At 40.5% G+C, this 21,609-nt stretch overlaps 1 protein-coding gene across 11 annotated transcripts in view; it reads right to left on the reverse strand.

The window, feature by feature from the left end:
* Positions 1-21,609, reverse strand: part of SPON2 (spondin 2) — a 110,448-nt gene that overhangs the window by 50,869 nt on the left and 37,970 nt on the right. For 5 of the 11 annotated variants that reach the window (XR_004000634.1, XR_004000629.1, XR_004000625.1 and 2 more), the window contains exon 2: positions 13,209-13,694. The exons of 4 other annotated variants lie outside the window; for them this stretch is intronic. The gene's annotated coding sequence lies outside the window, so the exon portion shown is untranslated. Of the gene's footprint in view, positions 1-13,208; positions 13,695-14,637; positions 14,657-21,609 lie in introns of those variants that run through there. 2 more of the 11 variants (XR_004000627.1, XR_004000636.1) reach the window with 2 other exon arrangements.

The following is a 21,609-nucleotide window of genomic DNA, read 5'->3' on the forward strand; positions in this document are numbered from 1 at the left end:
ACCCACACACATTGGCAGGCCTTGTAAGGCAATAAGATGTTCTTAAAAGCAACTAGAGCCTGATCAAGCCACATGTGTTACTGTGGCCACGTCCACACTACAGAGTAAAATCGAAATTAATAAAATCGATTTTATAAAACAGGTTTTATAAAATCGATTTTATGCGTCCACACTAGGGCACATTACTTCGGTGGTGTGCGTCCATGGTCCCAGGCTACCATTGATTTCCGGAGTGGTGCACTCTGGGTAGCTCAGTAAAAGAATGGGACCAATAACTTCGATTTCCATCCACACTAACCCTAAATCGATATAGTAATATCGATTTTAGGGTTACTCCTCTCGTTGAGCAGGAGTACAGAAATCGATTTTAAGACCCCTTAAAATCGATTTTAAGTGCCTTGTAGTGTGGACGGGTACAGCGTTAAATCGATTTAACGCTGTTTAAATCGATTTAACGCTGTAGTGTGGACCAGGCCTTAGTCATTCCTAGGCAGGGGCGGCTCCAGGCACCAGCATAGCAAGTGCGTGCCTGGGGCAGCAAGCTGCGGGGGGCGGCCTGCTGGTCGCTGTGAAGGCGGTAGTCAGCCAGCCTTCAGCGGCATTTCTGCGGCAGGTCCGCTGCTCCTGTGGCTTCAGCGGCAATTTGGCGCAGGTACGCTGAAGGCGCAGGACTGGTGGATCTCCCTCGCTTGTTAGTGGTAACTGACCCCACAAGCCTTAGCTGGCTCCAGCTTTGCTCTTGGCTCCACTCCTGCTCCTGGTCCAAAAGCACATGGGCTCTTGATTCTGGTTCTGACCTCCCACCCCAAGCTCCAGATACTAGGTCTGACCTTCCCCAACACGGGTTCTAAAAGATTTAGCTTTGTAGACAAGGAAATGAAAACCCCATACCTTCTTGGGGAGTAATCCAATGTTTTAAAGAGCAGTAGAGTGGAAAGATGGTACAGTGGTTAGGCTTTCAGCTTGGGTCTTAGATCAGAGAATCAAACATCCGTCTTCCATCATAGATTTAGGGCCAGATTCTCAAAGGTATTTCGGTACCTATAGATACAGCTAGGCGCCTAGGTGAATTTTCAAAAGTGCCTAAGCAGGTTGATTTAATTGATTTCAATGGGAAGTGGGCATTTAACCTGCTTAAGTGCTTTTGAAAGTCTCATTAGGTGCCTAAACACCTTTGGGAATGTAGCCCTTAATCTCTGGGCCTCAGCTCCAGGTTCACTGAAGTTGATAGAATACGCTGAACCTCAATAACTTGGGTAAAATGGAGATGTTAGTACTTTCCTATCTCAGAAGCATTTTGTGAGAATAAATGCATTACATTGAGTAATGGGGGCCATGTAAGTACCCAGAGACAGATTATGCATTAATAAATCATGATTAAGTACAGGCCAAAGTCTAAACGTGCATGCATGGATTTGCTAATGAAGTTATAATCGTCTGTTCTAATTAAGGAATCAGTTGCACGTCCATCGTTTGATAATAAATTCTAGTATGTCTTGCTAATCAATGGTATATCAGCTAATAAAACCTAGAATTTACATTTCCCATGTAAAAACTGCTACACCAAACTGCTTCCAAAACATGACTGCACATTTCGAGAGATGGCCCCCTTTGCTTAGATTTATATCGGAACTTTTTTATCGATTCACAGACTTTTAAGGCCAGTTTACATATGAAAATATCACATGGGACAGTGTCAAAAGTCTAACTAAAAATTAAGATATCACCTCTACAGCTTCCCCTATCCAGTAGGCCAATAACCCCATCAAAGAAGGAAATTAGGCTGGTTTGGCATGATTTGTCTTGGCAAATTCATGTTAGCTATTCCTTATAACCCTATTATCCTCAAGGAGCTCAAAAACTGATTGTTTAATAATTTGTTCCAGTATCTTATCAGGTATCGACTGATCTATAGTTCCCCAAGTCCCTTGTGTTCTCCTTTCTAAAGACAGATACTATGTTTGCCCAGTCCTCTGGGACCTCACCTATCCTCCATGAATTCTCAAAGGTAATCATTTATGGATCCGAGATCATTTCAGCTGCCTCCTTAAGTATCATAGGGCGCATTTCATCAGGCCATGCTGATTTGAATATATCTAATTTATCTAAATATTCTTTAACCTGTTCTTTCTCTATTTTGGCTTGCTTTCTTTTCCCCTCGATGTTAATAATAATTGTGTTAAATATCTGGTCACAATATACCTTTTTAGTGAAGACAAACAAAATAGGCATTAAACACCCCAGCCTTCTTGATGTCTATAGAACTAGAAAAATAAGTCAGATTAACATGATTAAAAAATTGCATCTTATTTCCATTTTGAATGTTTCTAACTTTATCTTCCAGCCACTTGCTATTCTTATGCCTTTGCCTGAAAGATTGAGCCCCTAATATCAGAATTTAGCTTTGTGGCACAAGATAGGATGGGAGAGAGAATGATCACAGATGTTAGTCATGTTGCTTAATGATGTACTGGAAGGTGTTCAGATAATATGGTGATGAGGGCAATATAAGAATCTATAAAAATAGACTATTATCTTAGGTTTACCTAGTTCACTCCATTTAACTGTATTATAGACAGAAATATTAAGTAAATTGTAGTACAAAAGAAATTTTTAAAAGTACTATTTTATAACAAAACAGTGTTCTTTTAAGTGAATTCTTCTATGTTCTAATAGTTCAACATCACTGAAAAAAATGCAAGAAAATATAATTTAGTCGTGAAAACAAAGTGTGTGGTTGTCAGCTATTTTTTTGTTTTTTGCTAACACATCATAAACTCATTTTAACAACTGGGATTCCCAGCGATTAGCCTACTGGAGTAAATACAACTGCCAAAGCAAAATAGTCTAGAATTCCATATACACAAAATTAACCCATCGATGGATGATGTATTAGAATTAATGAAACAGTATGTGGTTTCCAAACTCTGTAGAAAATTAACCAATTTTTTATGGCTAAGCTAAATCTGAAGAATTTAAACTTTTTTTCCAATAAATCCACTTATTTAAATATCTACAATTTGCATAAAAAGATGATGTATTCGTACAGAATACTGTTTTTTTAAAAAATATTTCTATTTCATAGGAGGTTTGGGGATTAACACACAGAATAAATGAAAGATGATATTTTTCTACAAGAGGCATCTCAACATACAAGCGCGTCATTCATAGCCCAACATTCCCCCACTCTCAAAAACAGTTGTCATTAAGTCCAATTTAAGGATACACTCTTTGAGCCGAATAAAAGATTTCAGCAGATTGTGGCCTAACCATGATTTGAAGTCTTTATTTTTTGTGTAGTGCACAAGTTTACCCTGAGGGGGGAAAAAACAGCAAGATGTTTCTCATTAGAAAAGCCATATGGTTACTGCCACAGCTGCAGCTCTGATTTCATTCCAGAATTTGAACTCCCAAGAGACACTGTAAAGAAAGCTATAGCTAGTATGGCCCAAATGTTATCACCTCCTAAATATAAAATCGACACAGGAAGAAAGAAGAAGTTTGATTTTTCCACTAGAACAAAATCTTTACTTCAGCAAAATAAGCAATGTTATACAGTTAAATCACTGTTAAATAAAACAAGTTTCTTTAAAAAAAATAGAACTTTTCAAGATTTTGAAAGTTCCTGATTTTTCCATTCATTCCAATTGTGGGATGCATTTCCTATGTCAGGCTATCTACTTCCAAACAGTAGACCCAGGCTGATTCTGTACTATATCAGCAAAATGTCAGCTACCACTAAGAGACAGTTACAACTGTTTAATTCTTTTTTACTACAGAACCCATACATAAACAATCCACATCTATAGATACCTCATGTGTACGTACACGTGCTCCCCCCCCAAACAGTGGTTATATCCATTATCCATGTTTTAAGTTATAGAACAAAATGATACACTGTATTTATCACAAACTTTTAACCACCTCATCTGTATTCTGCCCACTAATCCATCTCTCCTCAGACAATTAACAAGCCAAACCTCGGAACACATCAAACAGTGGAGCAGCCTCCACTGGTGGGGGTCTCTGGGACTCAGACAAAAACATAAGGGTGATTTACAGAAAGAAAATAATTGAATAATTGGGCTCAGGAGATTTTGGTTTGAAAGGATTATGTTCTGAGATGAAGACCATGGTCAACAATGCCACTCCTCTGACACAGTGGAATTTTCTATCATAATGATAAAGCTTGTCTACACTGGAGATAGAGTTTTCTCGGGGACTGTCTGAGACTGTGGAACAAACTCCTACAGGATCTAAGGACCATCATAGACTTTGCCAAGAACAGGAATCACTTATTCTAACTTGCCTTCTCGAAGCTAAAAACCATAAGCCTCTGTGGCACCTCTCCTCCAAAAAACAAACAAACAAACAAAAATACCCCCAAGAAAAGTACTTATGTATACTGAGGGGAAAGGTACTAGCCAAAAGTAGGTCCAGGAGATATTGAAAATAGCTCATATTGAGCATACTTTAAAATCTGTCTTCAGTAAGAAAAAAATTGTAGGAATGATCCAGCAATCAGAATCTGTATATTTTGGTTTGATTGTCTTTCCACTTTTCCATTTCTATTACAGGTTTTCATGGTTGCCACAAATCTCTCTCTAATGTATTTTGTCTTGTTCTGCTAGGCCTGCCACTTCTATTCTTTATATGGCTGAGTCAGTCATTCTAGAGTCAGTGCCTCCTAAAACCATCAGAAGAGCACCCCCTTGCAAATGGTTGATGTCAGTCTCTTATAGCACTATAAAGGCGGTATTAAATCTGTTATGACTAAGCATATAGGCAGAATTGGTATTTAACAGACAGCAGACCAGACTGTTTGTACAGCACCTAGCACAATGGGGGCCGTAATTTATGACTAGGGCTCCTAGTTGCTACAATAATAAGAATCTGGATCTTAGTTTCACCTGACTTCAATCAATGTATACGAAAGTAACCAAGTTCGGAATCTGGCCCAATCTTTTTGATCAGAAAAGAGAACTTTCATGGAAAGTAGAACAACTGGTCTTAGACTGGTCCTAGTGATGCTGTCTTGATCAAATGTAACTGTGAAGTTAATTCAGAGATAAATCTGCTGTACATTACTGCTGCAGGTATTAATTTATTTTGAACTCAAAAACAGCAGCAAAGAGATTTTGTATGTGTTGTATAGCAATTAAAATATTGAAACAATTTTTTAAAAGCCAGGAAGGGAAGAAACAGTGGAAAGGGAGAATGGAAGGGAAAGGATTTACTTGCCATATTTATCACAAAGTTTCCCCCTAACTGCACACTTTAATGATGCCACTGGATTTTCTTTCATTTAATTGCTGCTCTATCAGTCTTTATTGTAATTTACCAGGGCAGGAGTTTGCAGGAAAAATCATTGTTTTCCTTCTAAACAGGTCCTTTTCCTGTAAATCGTGGTGATGGCATAACTGTTAACAACTTTAGAAAGTGATACAAAATAGCTCCATTTATCTGGCATATTAAAATTACAGTTGTCAGTTTTTAATGCCTCTGATATCTTTTAATCCCCTACATGTGGTAGAACAAGCTAAGCTTTGCTTCCAGGATCCCACCAGGATGCTCTGATACAAAGATGTACAGTCAATTAAACCTAGAGAGAAAAAAAAAGTCTTTCATGTACTTAATGCATCAAAATAACTCCAAATGTATTGTGTCAGAAATTAATTGTTCTCCTTCATAGATGCCCAGAGCAAGGAGAAAACATCACCATTACATGTTATACTGTCTAAATGAATATGTATAATCCATACTGTTACTCCAATCATTTAATTTTTTTACTGACGTAATTGTAAAATATGTTCCTCTTGCAATCTTAAATGGGAATGGAACAGATGGTAAAAGCTTAATTAAGTGTAATTTGTCCATTACTCCTTGGACAAGGAGTCTATGTTGCCAATGATTTCTCACTATAACAATATCTCATTACAAAGCACTTGTGATTTGGTGGGATAGACTGAAAGGTAGTAGACCTTGAGGAAAAGTTTACAATCCTAGGGAATTCACTATGGAAAAGTTCAACATAGCAGGGCTCCCCTATATTAGATTTCTGAGAAATCAAGAACAATCAAGAGAGATTTACGCTAAGATTTTCTGCCTTTTCTGACTTTCCAGAGTTGCTAGACAGAAAGAATATTCACATAAACAATATACCAGTATGTTACACACACTAATAAATATGGAAGTGTAACTCAGCATGAGTATCTTTGGACAGTAATCTCTGAGCTTTTCAGAAAGTTTCACTGACCCTTAACTGTTTTTCATTGTGGCATGATTGCTTTAAAAAAAAACAAAAAAAGCACTATAAAGATTTTATAAATTACTTGTTAGATATATGTTTAAGAGGTGTATAACAATATTTTGGTTTTCATTATTGTATCATTCTATATTATTAGACATTACAGTAAATTTGAGTTTATCTTTATCAGTAAAGATGTGGATGTTTTCTAACAATATAACAACGAAGATGCACATTCTTTTTGTGTAAATATAGCTGTAAGTCCAAAGGATCTATACTTGGACTAATCTTAAGATATTTTTAATGATCCTGGAAAGAGGGATGAACGAGGAGGCGGCAAAATGTGCAGATGACAGAATTGAGATTAAAGACTGTGAGGGACTGCAAAAGGAATTGGCAAAACTTAGCTGCACAACGGCAGATGAAATTCACTGCTGACAAAGGCAGAATAATACACATTGAAAGGAATCATCTGACTTACGCATATACCTTACTGAGTTCTAAATTAATTATTTCAGCTCAGAGAAAAAACTCATGTTATGTGGACAGCTCAATAAACTTCTGTTCAATGCAGAGTGATGGGTTAAAAAAAACACGCTCAAACCAAAAAATAAGGAAGCATAAAGAATGGTATAGAACAGAGATTGGGAAACTTTGGCATGCTTACCCTGGCGGGTCAGTCTGGTTTGTTTACCTGCTGCAGCCACAGGTTTGGTCAATCGCAGCTTCCACTGGCCGCGGTTCACCACTCCAGGCCAACGGAGGCAGCAGGGGTCAGCACATCCCTCAGCCCACACCACTTCCTACAGCCCCTATTGGCCTGGAACAGGGCTGCCCAGAGAGGGAGGCAAGTGGGGCAATTTGCCCCGGGCCCCGGGTCCCACAGCGATCCCCACAAGAGTTTTTCGGGGCCCCTGGAGCAGGGTCCTTCGCTCACTCCGGGGGCCCCGGAAAACTCTTGCAGGGCCCGGGCCCCTGGAGCTTCTTCCACTCAGGGTCTTTGGCGGTGGGGGATCCTTCCGCCCCGGGACCTGCCGTCGAAGAGCCCCGAAGACCTGCGGCGGGGGGTCTTTGGCAATAATTTGGAAGCGGGGGCCCCCTGCCGTGGGTCTTCAGGGCACTTCGGTGGCGGGTCCTGGCGCAGGACTCCCCCACCGCCGAATTACCGCCAAAGCGGGGGCCCCCTGCCTCCAAGGACCCCAGACTCCCTGAATCCTCTGGGTGGCCCTGGCCTGGGATGGCAAACTGCAGCCAGTGAGAGCTGCGATCAGTCAAACCTGCGGACACTGCAGGTAAACAAACTGGCCCAGCCAGTCAGGGTGCTTATCCTGGTGGACCGCATGCCAAAGGTTGCCTATCCCTGGTATAGAAAATAAGAACATTCTAATGGTAAAATATAAATTGATGATATCCTCTCACCTAGAATATTGTGTTCCAATCTGGTCACCAAATCTCAGAAAAGGAATGGCAGCAATAGGCAGGCAGTGAAAATGATTAGAACTGTGGTTCTCAAACTTTTGTACTGGTGCCCCTTTCACATAACAAGCTTCTGAGTGCAAGCCCCCCATCCATCAATTAAACATTTTTTTAATGCATTTAACACCATTATAAACGTTGTAGGCAAAGCAAGGTTTGGGGTGGAGGCTGACAGCTCGCAACCTCCCATGTAATAACCTAGTGACCCCCTGAGGGTTCCTGACCCCCAGTTTGAGAACCCATGGATAACAAGCATGAAGACTACTGGTCTTCATACTGATGATGAGAGATTAAAAGCATGAAAAGTATTTAATTTAGAGAGTAGATATGATAAAATCTTGTCAATTAATGGTGTAGAGAAGGTAAATCTGGTGCTCTTACTTACTGTCTTATAACACTACAATAAGGAGGCATCCAATGAAACAAAGGTAGAAAGTTAACTGATAAGAGATTTATATACATTAACCTGAGGAATTCACTGCCACAAGATATCATTGAGGTTAAGAATATAGCAGGATTCAGAAAAGGATTAGACTTTTATAACGATAATGAGACTATCCCCAGTTACATTGAGTAGGATGATTTATGTAAGGGCTATAAATCCGCACAACATAAATCAGCCACTAATTACAGAGGTTAGAGAAACACTCTCCTCATGCACAGGTTATTCCACAATTTTCTGTTATAGAGATCCTTGCACCTTTCTCTGAAGTAACTGGTACTCTCCTCCCAGCACACCCTGCTTTGTCACCATTGATCATCCCACCAACCTCCTTGTCATTCCAGCCTAGAATCTGGGCACCATCTCTGGCCCCTTTGTGTCTCTTGACCCACACACCCAATGCAAGCTTTATTGCCCCCTCTCCACTTGTTGGCTCATATTACTTGTATAATGTAGACCAGAGGTTCTCAACCTTTTTCTTTCTGAGGCCCTCTCCAATATGCTATAAAAACTCCACAGCTCACCTGTGTCAAAACAACTGTTTTTCTGCATATAAAAGCCAGGGCTGGCATTAGGGGCAACAAGTAGGGCAACTGCCCAAAGCCCCATGATACAGCCCCCTTCCGCTCCCCCAGGAAGCTACATATCTTAGGCTTTACCTTCAGCCCTGAGTGGTGGGGCTCAGATCCCCAGGCTTCAATCCTATGCAGTGGGGCTTTGGCTTTCTGCCCTGGGCCCCAGAGAGTCTATTGCTGGCCCCGCTTGGCGGATCCCCTGAAGCCTGCTTGTGGCCCCCACAGGGGGCTCCGTACCCCTGGTTGAGAATCACTGATGTAGACCACAGAAAAAGTACATGTATGATGGAATTTATTTCAGGAGCCCTTACTGACAAGCTCCAGAGGAAGCCTTGTCTTGTCTGAATATTTTCAAAGAGGCCTCCTCTTCTTCTAAGATACAACACTCCTAAGAAAGGGCTAAGAAATTTCCAAAACTTTTAAGGCATTTTCCAATGAAGATAAAATATTCTAGAACTGGGCGATGGGTGGTTATGTGAAGTCTAATTTTCTAGCAATATAACAGTGCTTAATTATGCAGCATAATTAAGTTAATTTACTTTTCAACATGTGGAAATTAAAAAGTAATGTTTGATTTAGAAACTCAGACATATACACCACTATCTTCCAGAGGGAAAAAATATCAAATGAAAATTTCATCTAGAGATCTACACGTATGTTCTAAAAAATTGACACTAAATACTCTTCTTTTTAGATTCCATTGGAACTAAAAGGCTGATTACTTGGTCTGTGGAAAATTGGACTAGCATTAGAAAATATATTGTAGGGAACAATCCTGCATTGGCAGAGGATTGACAAGATATCTTCTTTGTTTACTATGATGCTTGCAACCTATATAACTTTTCAGCCCTGTGCCAAAGTTCAACTAATTGTGTTCAGATATTCCCTATTTGTGAAAATACAGGAAAAGCACAACCGTGCAAAAGAGGAGAAAGGGTGATTTTAAATTCACTTTCCTATTTCTGACATAAGGCAGAGGTCTGTGTTTACTGTTATTTTGCCCGTTTTACTCCTTCCTCCACGCAAAAGTTGGCTGAGCAAGATCATTTTGGCTTATGGATACTTTTTCAGCACTCACTGATGACAATGGAAAGATTTTGAACTGTGAAACATTTTCCAGTATTTAGTAGAATGAATCATGGAATCCAATATATTAGAGATGGAAAACACCTCTTAGTTTCTCTGTTCCCTCCTTTTTGGCTGCAGGATTGCTCCTTGCGATGTACCATCAGATCCTCGGGTACCCTGTGGCTGCTTCACACTGCACCCCCCACAACATCCGGCAACGGCGCCATGATAGAAGAGGGCCAAGGATCTCTCATTCCCTCTCCTAAAGGCTTTTTGTTCAATCAAACTCCTCTGAAGACCAGAGTTTTGCTTGAGTGATGGGAGAGAAATAACATGTCAGGTAAAGCAAAAAAAAAAAAAGTCACAATACTTTCTTTCTTGCAGATCATTACTGAACTGAAGCCAATATTAGCCATTTGTCTGCCCAACACTCAAACATTTTACAGTTCAAGAGTAAAAAAATTAAAATAAAAATATAAAATCCCTTTTGGGAAGGTTTGAGGGAAAGCTCTCAAATATTGTTCTTTTGATGCTGTTCTGCAGATGTGTTCCATTTCAAACTCTGTCTACAAACATTTGTTTATTAAAATTGATATTGTTATCTAACTGGCTTGTACTTAAAGCCACTGCAAAATAAATATTTTAAAAAATCCCACTTAGGAAAGATGCTATGAATTATTTTCATTTTTGCAAGTTCCAAAGTGTGTCACAATTTCTTTTAACAGTGCAAGAATCTTTGAATTACTTCCAGGTTTTCATATTAAGATCCATGGAATCATCTGGAGTTTATCACAAATGGCTCTGTTTCTAGTATTAATGGTAACTTTTGAAAACATGCTTTATACACGGCATGTGAGTGCTTGATTGGAGCATTCTGCTTCTCAGTTCAATCTCATTATCTAAACTGAACCAAATTCTAAGGGGTCCACAGCTTCCTCTTTAAGTCTGGTATGTCCATGCAAAGCTGACCGTCAACCAATATACAGTTACAGCTTTCCTACATATCAAGTGGCAGTAATATTTCATTTCCTGAGACACCGTGCTCTGCAAGAAAAAAAAAGCTACTGTTGTCAGTGAAAAAGATAACAATGGAATGTTTGCCTCCTAGTGCAGGTTAGATTATTTTGTTCTATTCATCATGTAATAAAAATGTATACAAAATATTTTTAGCCCAACCGTTGCCTTCTATGTAAAAATCCATAGCGTGGGCAAAAGTTAGCATAGCATCCATGGCAACAAGGCCACTGAAGTTCCTCTAATCATTTCATCCAGATTGGGTCCATTTAGTTGGGAAAGTGGCCCTCCTAGTCTGTGGATGTCTCAGGATTCAGTGGGAAATTCTGCACATTTCAGGGTATCAGAAGAGGTCTAGTACATTAGAAGGCTAGCCCCATGCCTCTGCACAATTTATTTCCCTAACAGCTGGCTGCCTCTGAAGTTATGCTCCCACTGGTTTCCCCACTTATGTCTAGCCCAAACTCTGCTTCAGGGGACAGTTTGAGAGTGTGATGGGTTGGATCACAGAAACCCCCCAGGAGCTGCCAATCAATGTGCCAAGACTACCTCTGCTCCTGTCTTCCCTGCCAGCTCAGGACTCCAGCACCCTGTCTCGCTGAGCCAGACACTCCCATCTGCTCCAACAAAGACCCAGGGTCTGAATTACTTGCCTCAACGCTGCAGGTTTACCTGAAAACAGCTCACAAAAGTGTGCTTGTCTTTAGCACTCAGATGCCCAACTCCCAATGGGGTCTAAACCCAAATAAATCTGTTTTACCCTGTATAAAGCTTATGCAGGGTAAACTCATAAATTGTTCGCCCTCTATAACACTGATAGAGAGATACGCACAGTTGTTTGCTCCCCCAGGTATTAATACATACTCTGAGGTAATTAATAAGTAAAAAGTGATTTTATTAAATACAAAAAGTAGGATTTAAGTGGTTCCAAGTAGTAACAGACAGAACAAAGTAAGTCACCAAGCAAAATTAAATAAAATGCACAAATCTATATCTAATCAAACTGAATACAGATAATCTCACCCTCAGAGATACTTCACTATGTTTTTTTCTCAGACTGGACACCTTCCAGCCCTGGGCACAATTCTTTCCCCTGGTACAGCTCTTGTTCCAGCTCAGGTGGTGGCCTGGGGATTCTTCATGATGGCTCCTCTCCACCTTTGGTCTCTTCCACCCCTTTATATATCTTTTGCATAAGGCGGGAATCCTTTTGTCCCTCTCTGAGTTGCCACTCTCTCCTTCTCAATGCGAAGACATCAGGTTAAAGATGGATTCCAGTTCAGGTGACATGATCATATGTCACTGCAAGACTTCATTACCCACTTGCCAGCACACAGGTATACAGGAAGACTTACAGGTAAAACATAGCCATTTGCAGACAATGGTCCTAGTTAATGGGAGTCTTCAAGATTACAAACCACCATTAATGGCCCACACTTTACATAATTACAACAGGCCCTCAGTTATATTTCATATTTCTAGTTTCAGATACAAGAGTGGTACATTTATACAAATAGGATGATCGCATTCAGTAGATTATAAGCTTTGTGATGATACTGTACAAGACCTTTTGCATGAAGCATATTCCAGTTACATTATATTCATTATTAAATTTTTATAAAAACATATAGAGACTGCACAATGTCACAGAGAGCATAAGACAAGAGTCCACAGAAGTTGAAGCTGACAGTGTCAATATGATCTTACACAGGTTTGATGACAACAATCTCACAATCTCTGTGTTTGGAAGAGGAAGAAGTCATGAAGTTTCCTTAAGGGAGCTTTTCCTCTTCTGTTGCCTATCTAAAGCAAGGGGTTCCTATCACTATTGAAAAGGTGTTCTTAACTCTTCCTCCTCCAATCAGCACCATAGGAGAATATGCCCAGAAGGTCTCTTCTCCATGTGTAGGTGACCTCTTTAAGAACTTGTCTTGGCTGGCTGTGAGTGTGACCCCTGCGAGAAGTTTCCATGGCTTGGACACTGAAGGAAGCATTCAGGGATGTTGGCTGCCTCTCTTACTGTCATTTCCAAGGTTTGGGTGGAACAAAGTCTGTGACTTCACCCCAGGGAAGCAAAAAGGAGGAGCACACAAGTGGCCATATAAGGCTTTACATGGCCACTGGCAAGTTGGAACTTCCCCTTCAGAATAGGAAGCTGTGGCTGCAGACCAAAAGGTCACAGAACCCCCATGTGGTAGCACCTGCAAAAGCATCCGTGGGCTCACAAGAGCATAATGGAACAAAACGCTGCTTACTTAACAAGCAGCAATGTCTGAACACATCTTCAACTGGGCACCCAGTGAAAAACTGCTCTCCAGGTTTTTAAGAACCACCAATTGTTTGCTTCAACCCACCTCAGTCTTTCACTACTCCCCTTTCTACTTACCTACAAGTGGCCTCTTCTGTCTTCACACAATCTGAGCTCTATTTGCATGAAAGCCTTCTCAATTATAGCCCAATTGCAGTAAAATCATTTTGATTTTCAGACTAGATTCATAAGGGGATTTAGGGCACCATCCACAAAACCAAGGAGCAGACAGTGTTGGTGGCCTCCTTTCCCTGCTCTCTTCTCTCCCAGGTGAATGTCCTATCCACCAGATTATTGGCTATTTTAAGGTAGGTCTCTCTACATTGAATCAATTCCGCTTTTTAGAACATACTTGAACAGTCATTGGGCCTGAGAGAGAATGACACTACAACCTGGTAGCTAGGGCACTCACCTGAGAGGAAGTACACCTGGTTCCAGCCCCTGCTCCAGATTCAAACCTGGATCTCCAACATCCCTGGTGAATGGCCAACCACAGAGCATATTGGGCATAAGGGCATCTTCTCAATTTTGTGAGTGCCACTTAAATTCCCATGTGAATTTAGTCTGAAAAAAATATCAAAAGGTTTTGTTTTGATAATGTCCAAATGATGTGTTCAAAACAAAAGAATAAATTTCTGAAAGGTCAAAATTAATCATTTCAACATTCCTGATTTTTTTCCAGCTGAAACAATACAACAAAATCAACATGAATTCACAAAATGTTTTCTTCTTCTTCTTCTTCTTCTTCTTCAACGCTGAGCCAAACAGTCAGCCATAATGACAGTTTGCCATTTGGTCTGTTACTGTGCGGCTGCAAGGACTTGATAGGCTACATCTTGTGACATTCTGGCGACGTGTTCAAAAAGCATAAGACAAAATGTTTTGGTCAACCAAAACATGCAATTTTCAGTGGCTAAAAAAAAAGTTGGCCAAAATATTTTGCCCAGCTTTATTCATAATCTCCTGCAAATATAATTATCTCCATTTTACAAAATCCCAAGTGACATAATCTGACAAAAGAACAAACCACAGATCTCCTAACTCCAGCTCAGTGAGCTAGCTGCTAGTACATATTCTTTGTGGGCTATTCTCTGACAAAGGTATCTGCTAGTATGGACATTACTCACAGATTTTATTTTATGAAGTGGAACCAGAAAGTTCAGCAACATGCATATAATACTTTGAAGCAGGTAAAATTTCTTTTAAAATCTCAGAAAACTTCTATAATGCTAACATACAAGAGGATTTGGAGGATTTATTCAGCTTACACCTACCCCTCAGTCTAAACCATCTTCAAGTGTTTATTGCAGGCACCCTCTAATTTCCCCGGGCTGGGTTCCATAAGTTATCAACCAAAACTTTGTAAAAAGTCAATCCTCTGCTCCTTTGGCTTATTAATTCAAGATTTCAAGTAATAGCCCCCTCCTTCTCCCATTTCATCATAGCTGTCACAAAAGAGATGCTCACAAGCCTCCTTTTTAATTTTCTGCTGAAGACCTCACCATACCTGGTCTCTTTTCTTCCTTATAGAAATTTCTTCTGTTAGGAGAGTGAGCAAGTTGGGACCTCTGTCAATGAAAGAAGTATCTTCAGTTTGTCTTGCAGATGATGATATTTAATTAGGATCCTGACTTTGTATACAACCAGAAAACAAAGAGTTCCACTTAAACAATTTCTCTCTCCCTTATATTTGTTTCAAGATCAAATATTTTTAGAAAAACAGACAGTTTTCTCATCTATCTACACTGGACCAATGAGTGGAGAACATCAGATACTTATACCACCAAGGATCTATTCATACTTCCAAGGGTCTCAAAATGTTTGAGAGCCTCCAGTATTAATGCAGTCAATGGATCATATCAAACATATGGCAAACATGTCTGACTAATCTAATTGCCTTCTATGAGGAGATAACTGGCTTTGTGGATGAGAGGAAAGCAGTGGACGTGTTATTCCTTGACTTTAGCAAAGCTTTTGATACGGTCTCCCACAGTATTCTTCCCAGCAAGTTAAAGAAGCATGGGCTGGATGAATGGGCTATAAGGTGAATAGAAAGCTGGCTAGATCATCGGGCTCAACAGGTAGTGATCAATGGCTCCATGTCTAGTTGGCAGCCGGTATCAAGTGGAGTGTCCCAAGGGTTGGTCCTGTGGCCAGTTTTGTTCAATATCTTCATTAATGATCTGGAGGAAGGCGTGGATTGCACACTCAGCAAGTTTGCAGATGACACTAAACTGGGAGGAGTGGAAGATAAACTGGATGGTAGCGATCTGATACAGAGAGACCTAGACAAATTGGAGGATTGGGTCAAAAGAAATCTGATGAGGTTCAACAAGGACAACTGCAGAGTCCTGAAGAATTCCATGCACTGCTACAGACTAGTAGCTAGGTAGCATTTCTGCAGAAAAGGACCTAGGGGTTACAGTGGATGATAAGCTGGATTTGAGTCAACAGTGTGCCCTTGTTGCCAAAAAGGCTAATGGAATTTTGGGCTGTATAAGTAGGAGCATTGGTCTCAAGTTGCAGTAGGGGAGGTTTAGATTGGATATTAGGAAACACTATTTCACTAGGAGGGTGGTGAAGCACTGAAATGGATTACTTAGGGAGTTGATGGAATCTCTTTCCTCTGAGGTTTTTAAGGTCAGGCTTGACGAAGCCCTGGCTGGGATGATTTAATTGGGGTTGGTCCTGCTTTGAGCAGGGGTTGGACTAGATGACCTCCTGAGGTCCCTTCCAACCTTGATATTTTATGATTATATGACCTTTCAAAGCATCCATAAGTTCCCTCATAGGATCGTCGAAATGTATTCTGCAAGAGGCTCCTGAGAACCTTATGTATTTGCATGTTGGATTTGCAACACACCCACTGGAGATTTCCAATTCTTTCAGCATATACTACATAACTGACATAATCTCCTCAACCAGTGTAGTCTTTGGTCCTTCTGGCTGCCATTGATCCAAACTAAGCAAGGAAACAAAAATTAGAGAACGTAAATGAATACATTCCATTTTCATTTCTCCCAGCTGAGCTTATGTTGCCATATATTTAATATTTGTTCCCTTCGTAAGAATTGGCTCTTACTATTGGATACATCCCCTGAGTATTGTCCAGGTCAGTGGATGACTGGCAACAAGAAAAAAATATGATTTCTTTACCTATAACTTTTAATTTCATAATGAAAAGCATGCAGTGGTCTGAAAAGCCCCTCTCTATATAAAAAGCTGTTATAAAATTAAGTTTGTCTGTGTTATACCTTAAAGCTATTAATCTTCAGTGGTCCTTTTGTTTCTACCTAGTTTCAATAATCTTCCTTTTTTTTTTTTGGACCTAGTTTTTGTAGTTTCAGCTTTGGAATTCATCAAAGCCTTTCTGAGCTCGGGGTGGGGGAGGATTTTTTTAAAAGCCTAAATTGCCTCCACTGTGATGGAATGAGTAGGTCTAAGTGCCAAGAGATGTCCAGACCACTGGATGTCCACCACTAAGAAAAATATAAATAGGCAATTCCCACTCCCCCACATCTTTACCCATCTTCCATGTAGAGAAAGAGACAGAATTACATAAAAACTGGTACCTCCCTGCAGATTCAACAAAGGAAGACCAAGGAGTTTATCTTGTTTAATTCACCTTTGACATCAATGAACTTGTATTTGAGAATACATATTAAAGAGCACAATTTACAAATCATATCAGTATAGCTCAACTCCTACAGCAAAGGACCCCGCGAGTCCACAGAGGGCTTGAAATGTTTGTTTCCTTCTTATTTAACTATCACCTTGTAATATAAACTAAACTGCTTTGTGACTCAAGATTATAGTAAGAGCCACTGGTTAAGAATGCAAGATTTGCACAACACTCAGAATTCAGACAACAACATATTTTTCAAAGATGTAACCATATTTCTTTAACTTAAATGTCTGGTCATAAACCAACTTGGCATCACTAGCGTACCATAGACTATGTTACCTTTTTATCTCTAATTCATATTTTAAATATACTAGATAAATCTATGCACCAAACCCCTGTTGCACCTTTGTTCTGACCCAATAAAAGACCTGAATCAACTGATTAAAGCCGGAAACAGATATTCTGACCTCAACATAATTAAAACACCCTGCAAGTTAAACAGTGCAAGACCTGTTGGCTCTTGCCAGCGCTTATTAAACACATTCTGTTCTTTCCATAAAACTATAACTTAATTCTCTGCCTATGGTTTCAATTTGTTCTACAATCAGTATCAATTGCCAGCATTCTTTTTCATTTTGCATGAGGAAAATATAGTTGAATTTCACGTCAAGCAAAATTGTCGGGTATTTTATTCTTTTAAATCCTTTACTCCATTCTTTCCAGTGGAGCTGCAGTTTTTCCTTTCATGGTGCCAAGTTAGTGCCACTCCAAATACAGGCTTCTTTTTTATTACAGTTTTAATGTACAATAGTCTCTCCTCGGCACAGCAGTAATCTCCACAGCCCCATACACAAACCATGCCCCAAGGGAGAAGAGTGCAGAAATATCATCCTACATTATCTTGCTCTCTGCCTCATGAAGTGCAGGACTCATGAAGATCAGGAGGTCAGCATCTCTCTGGGGCCACCAGAACCAGCCATTGTGACTCCCCTAATCTAAATCTCCTGATCCTGCACGCTGCTGAGCTCTCTAGCCCTGAGCTAGCAAAACCCTTAAGTAATCATATTAGAGTCAATGGGATTACTCAAGTGCTGAAAATTAAGCATGTGCTTAACTACTTTGCTGGATTATGGACAAAGTACTCAGGATGTACACAAAGTATGACAGGATTGAGACCTGGATGATTTGCTTCTCTCTTCTCTAGCAGGATAGCTGACAAGTTGCCACCAGTTCTGCACATTACAACAATGTTGGCATCAGAGGAAGGGTTTTCTCCATAAAGTACCAAATCAAGGTGAAAATATGGTCAGAGGAAATCTATTTTTAAAAATTACAGATTAAAGAAAACAACACTGGGTGATCTTTTACTATGTCTAACTAGTGATAGGCCCATACTACAAAGTTCAGATCAAAATTCAAGCTCTCTCAAAATTCAAGGCATTTAGAGCTGAGATTTGGGTTTTGCCCATTTTAGAGATTACTGCCAGCTCCAAAGTTATGGTCCATATATGAAATTTCCAAAAGAATGGTGTTTGGTTAGGTTAGACACAGTGATGTGTGTCTAACTATCATTTTATTAAAAAGCTACAAATACAGATTCTGAGTAAACACCCTATCTTTATATTCTTTTTTCCTTATTCAACAATCTGATTGCTCATTGTCACTGAGTTGACTGTGAATGTGTCACCCTGTAATTTGGGATATATTTTCAAGGCAAGATACTAGAGGTACAAATATAAAGCCCATAAACCACCAGTTGGAAAATATATCCTTTGGCTCACATATAATTAGTGATTTGAAGGAATGAGCATAAGATATGGAAAAAGGAACCCCCGAGTTCTAATTCTGACTGATATTAACTTGCTGGGAGGCCCTTCATTACTTTGTCTCAGTTCCCCCATCTGAGCATGGGACAAGGTCTTCTGTAAACAAAAACTTAATTAACTGACACATATGGCAAGAAAAATCTTGACATACAAGTGAAAAGTAACTAGAGGCCTGATCCCAGCAACACATGTCCTGATTTTCCACTTCTTGCCACCATATGTTATCACATCTGTGCAAAGTTGGTGTACTCATAATGGTCTTATTTTACACTCATTCTGCACAGATGTAAGTGACTACACCAGGTGCAAGGCAGTGGAGAATCAGGCAATATAGTTCTAGGTTTATACTTCAAGTTTGATACAGAGCATTTGAAAGTTCCCCTCATCACACGTGAGAAACTACTTTAATGACTGAATATGTGTGATGCTTATTAGTTCAGTACACTATATGCATTTTTGCTGACTAAAGGCTTGATCCTGTCCTCACTGAAGTCATTGGCAAAGCTCTCCTTGATTTTAACGGTGCAAAAATCAGGAGCAGTTCTTTTAGTTGCTTGTAGATGTTAAGATTTTTTTATTTTATATACAGAGAGGAGAAAAAAACCACTTGTACACATACACAGACACCCCCACAACACAGGGGAATTTAGTTTTCTAATTTTCTAGTTCTTTTTCACTACTATGCTGAGCTGTCATACCTAATATCATCATTTGGCAGGATCCTGGCGGGAAAGCTAAGTCATATTTTCCAACACATTTCCTGGATCCTGATTTTAGAAAAACTATTGATATACTGTGAAAAGATGAAGCTCCTCTTTCTACAACTGGATTTGCCATTAACAGCTAATGTCTACAGCAAACCAATGAATGACCTTTCTTGTTTGTTTTTAAGGAAGTAAACTGATCTTTACATAGCTCAGAGTAAGATATTCAAAACAGAATGGGACAGAAAAGTTAAAATATTCCATCTGGGGATGTTTCCTGAAACATCCTGGGGCTGACTCTTTTGTCTGGCACCTTGTGTCATCACTGACACATGTGCAAAGTGGGTTAAAATGCTACTATTCTTACTGGTACTTCATTGGCACTGCATCTCACTGTGATTTCCCAGCAGTCTGACTGGAGTCCAGCACCTATGGTTAATCTTTCTCCCCAGGCTCAAACAGCCTATAATCAGTTACCAACCAGCCTTCACAAAGCAAAGTCCATTTATTCTTCAGGCGAAGCATCACAAAGAAAACATATAAAACAACAAATAGACCTACCCATATCCTAAAAGCTTACTAGAGGTCACCCCTATCTCCAAAACAGGACTCTAGTAGGGGGTCAAACTTTCAAACCTCTCTACCGGGTTTGCTTTTTTTGTTTAGAAGTTCATGTCAGGGGTGATGGGGTTGCTCTACTCACCACTGGATGGCACTGCCACCTGGAGGTGCTAAGGATTAGCTAGGTCTGGCCAACACCCCTTCCAACAGTTACACCCTGGAAGTTTCTCCTCTGCAGCCCCTCTCACTCCTGGAATCGCAGTGTCCTCTTCATGACTCAGCCCTCCGGCTAGGTCACTATTGTGGTTTCTCCTTTTAGGGGGAGTGTATCAAGGTTCCCACTCTTCAGCAATCTTCCATTTCACTGCCTCAGAGTGGCACTCTCTCAGTGGCTGACAGGGGAACGTAGGTCCACCCTCTACTCAGGTTCTGGCTTATGGACCCTCTATACAGCAGCCCAAGTCATAGAATCATAGAAGATTAGGGTTGGTGGAGACCTCCAGGAGGTCATCTAGTCCAACCCCCTGCTCAAAGCAGGACCAACCCCAATTAAATCATCTCAGCTAGGGCTTTGTCAAGCCAGGCCTTAAAAACTTCTCAGGATGGAGATTCCACCACCACCCTAGGTAACCCATTCTAGTGCTTCACCACCCTCCAAGTGAAATAGTTTTTCTTAATATCCAACCTAGACCTCCCCCACTGCAACTTGAGACTATTACTTCTTGTTCTGTCATCTGCCACCATTGAAAACAGCCTAACTTCATCCTCTTTGGAAACCCCCTTCAGGTAGTTGAAGGCTGCTACCAAATCCCCCCTTACTCTTCTCTTCTGAAGCCTGAATAAACCCAGTTCCCTCAGCCTCTCCTAGTAAGTCATGTGCCCCACCCCCCTAATCATTTTAGTTGATCTCCACTAGACTCTCTCCAATTTATCCACATCCTTATTGTAGTAATCACCAGGTCCTTTTCTGCAGAACTGCCACTTAGTCAGTCGTTCCCCAGCCTGTAACAATGCATGGGATTCTTCCGTCCTAAGTGCAGGTCTCTGCACTTGTCCTTGTTGAACCTCATCAGATTTCTTTTGATCCAATCCTCCAATTTGTCTAGGTCACTGTGGACCCTAACCCTATCCTCCAGTAAATCTACCTCTCCCCCCAGCTTAGTGTCATCCGTGAACTTGCTGAGGGTGCAATCCATCCCATCATCCAGATCATTAATGAAGACGTTGAATAAAACTGCCCCCAAGACAGACCCCTGAGGCACTCCACTTGATACTGGCTGCCAACTAGACATCGAGCCACTGATCACTACACGCTGAGCCTGAAAATCTAGCCAGCTTTCTATCCACCTTATAGTCCATTCATCCAATTCATTATTCTTCCCAGCAAGTTGAAGAAGTCTGTGGGAGACCATATTAAAAGCTTTGCTAAAGTCATAAGAACATAAGAACGGCCATACCGGGTCAGACCAAAGGTCCATCTAGCCCAGTATCTGTCTACCGACAGTGGCCAATGCCAGGTGCCCCAGAGGGAGTGAAGATAACAGGCAATGATCAAGTGATCTCTCTCCTGCCATCCATCTCCATCCTCTGATGAACAGAGGCTAGGGACACCATTCTTTACCCTTCCTGACTAACAGCCATTTATGTACTTAGCCACCATGAATTTATCCAGTTCCCTTTTAAATATTGTTATAGTCCCAGCCTTCACAACCTCCTCAGGTAAGGAGTTCCACAAGTTGACTGTGCGCTGTGTGAAGAAGAAC

Source organism: Gopherus evgoodei, chromosome 5 (assembly GCF_007399415.2).
Source record: "Gopherus evgoodei ecotype Sinaloan lineage chromosome 5, rGopEvg1_v1.p, whole genome shotgun sequence".
In the NCBI taxonomy this organism is placed as follows: Eukaryota; Metazoa; Chordata; order Testudines; family Testudinidae; genus Gopherus; species Gopherus evgoodei.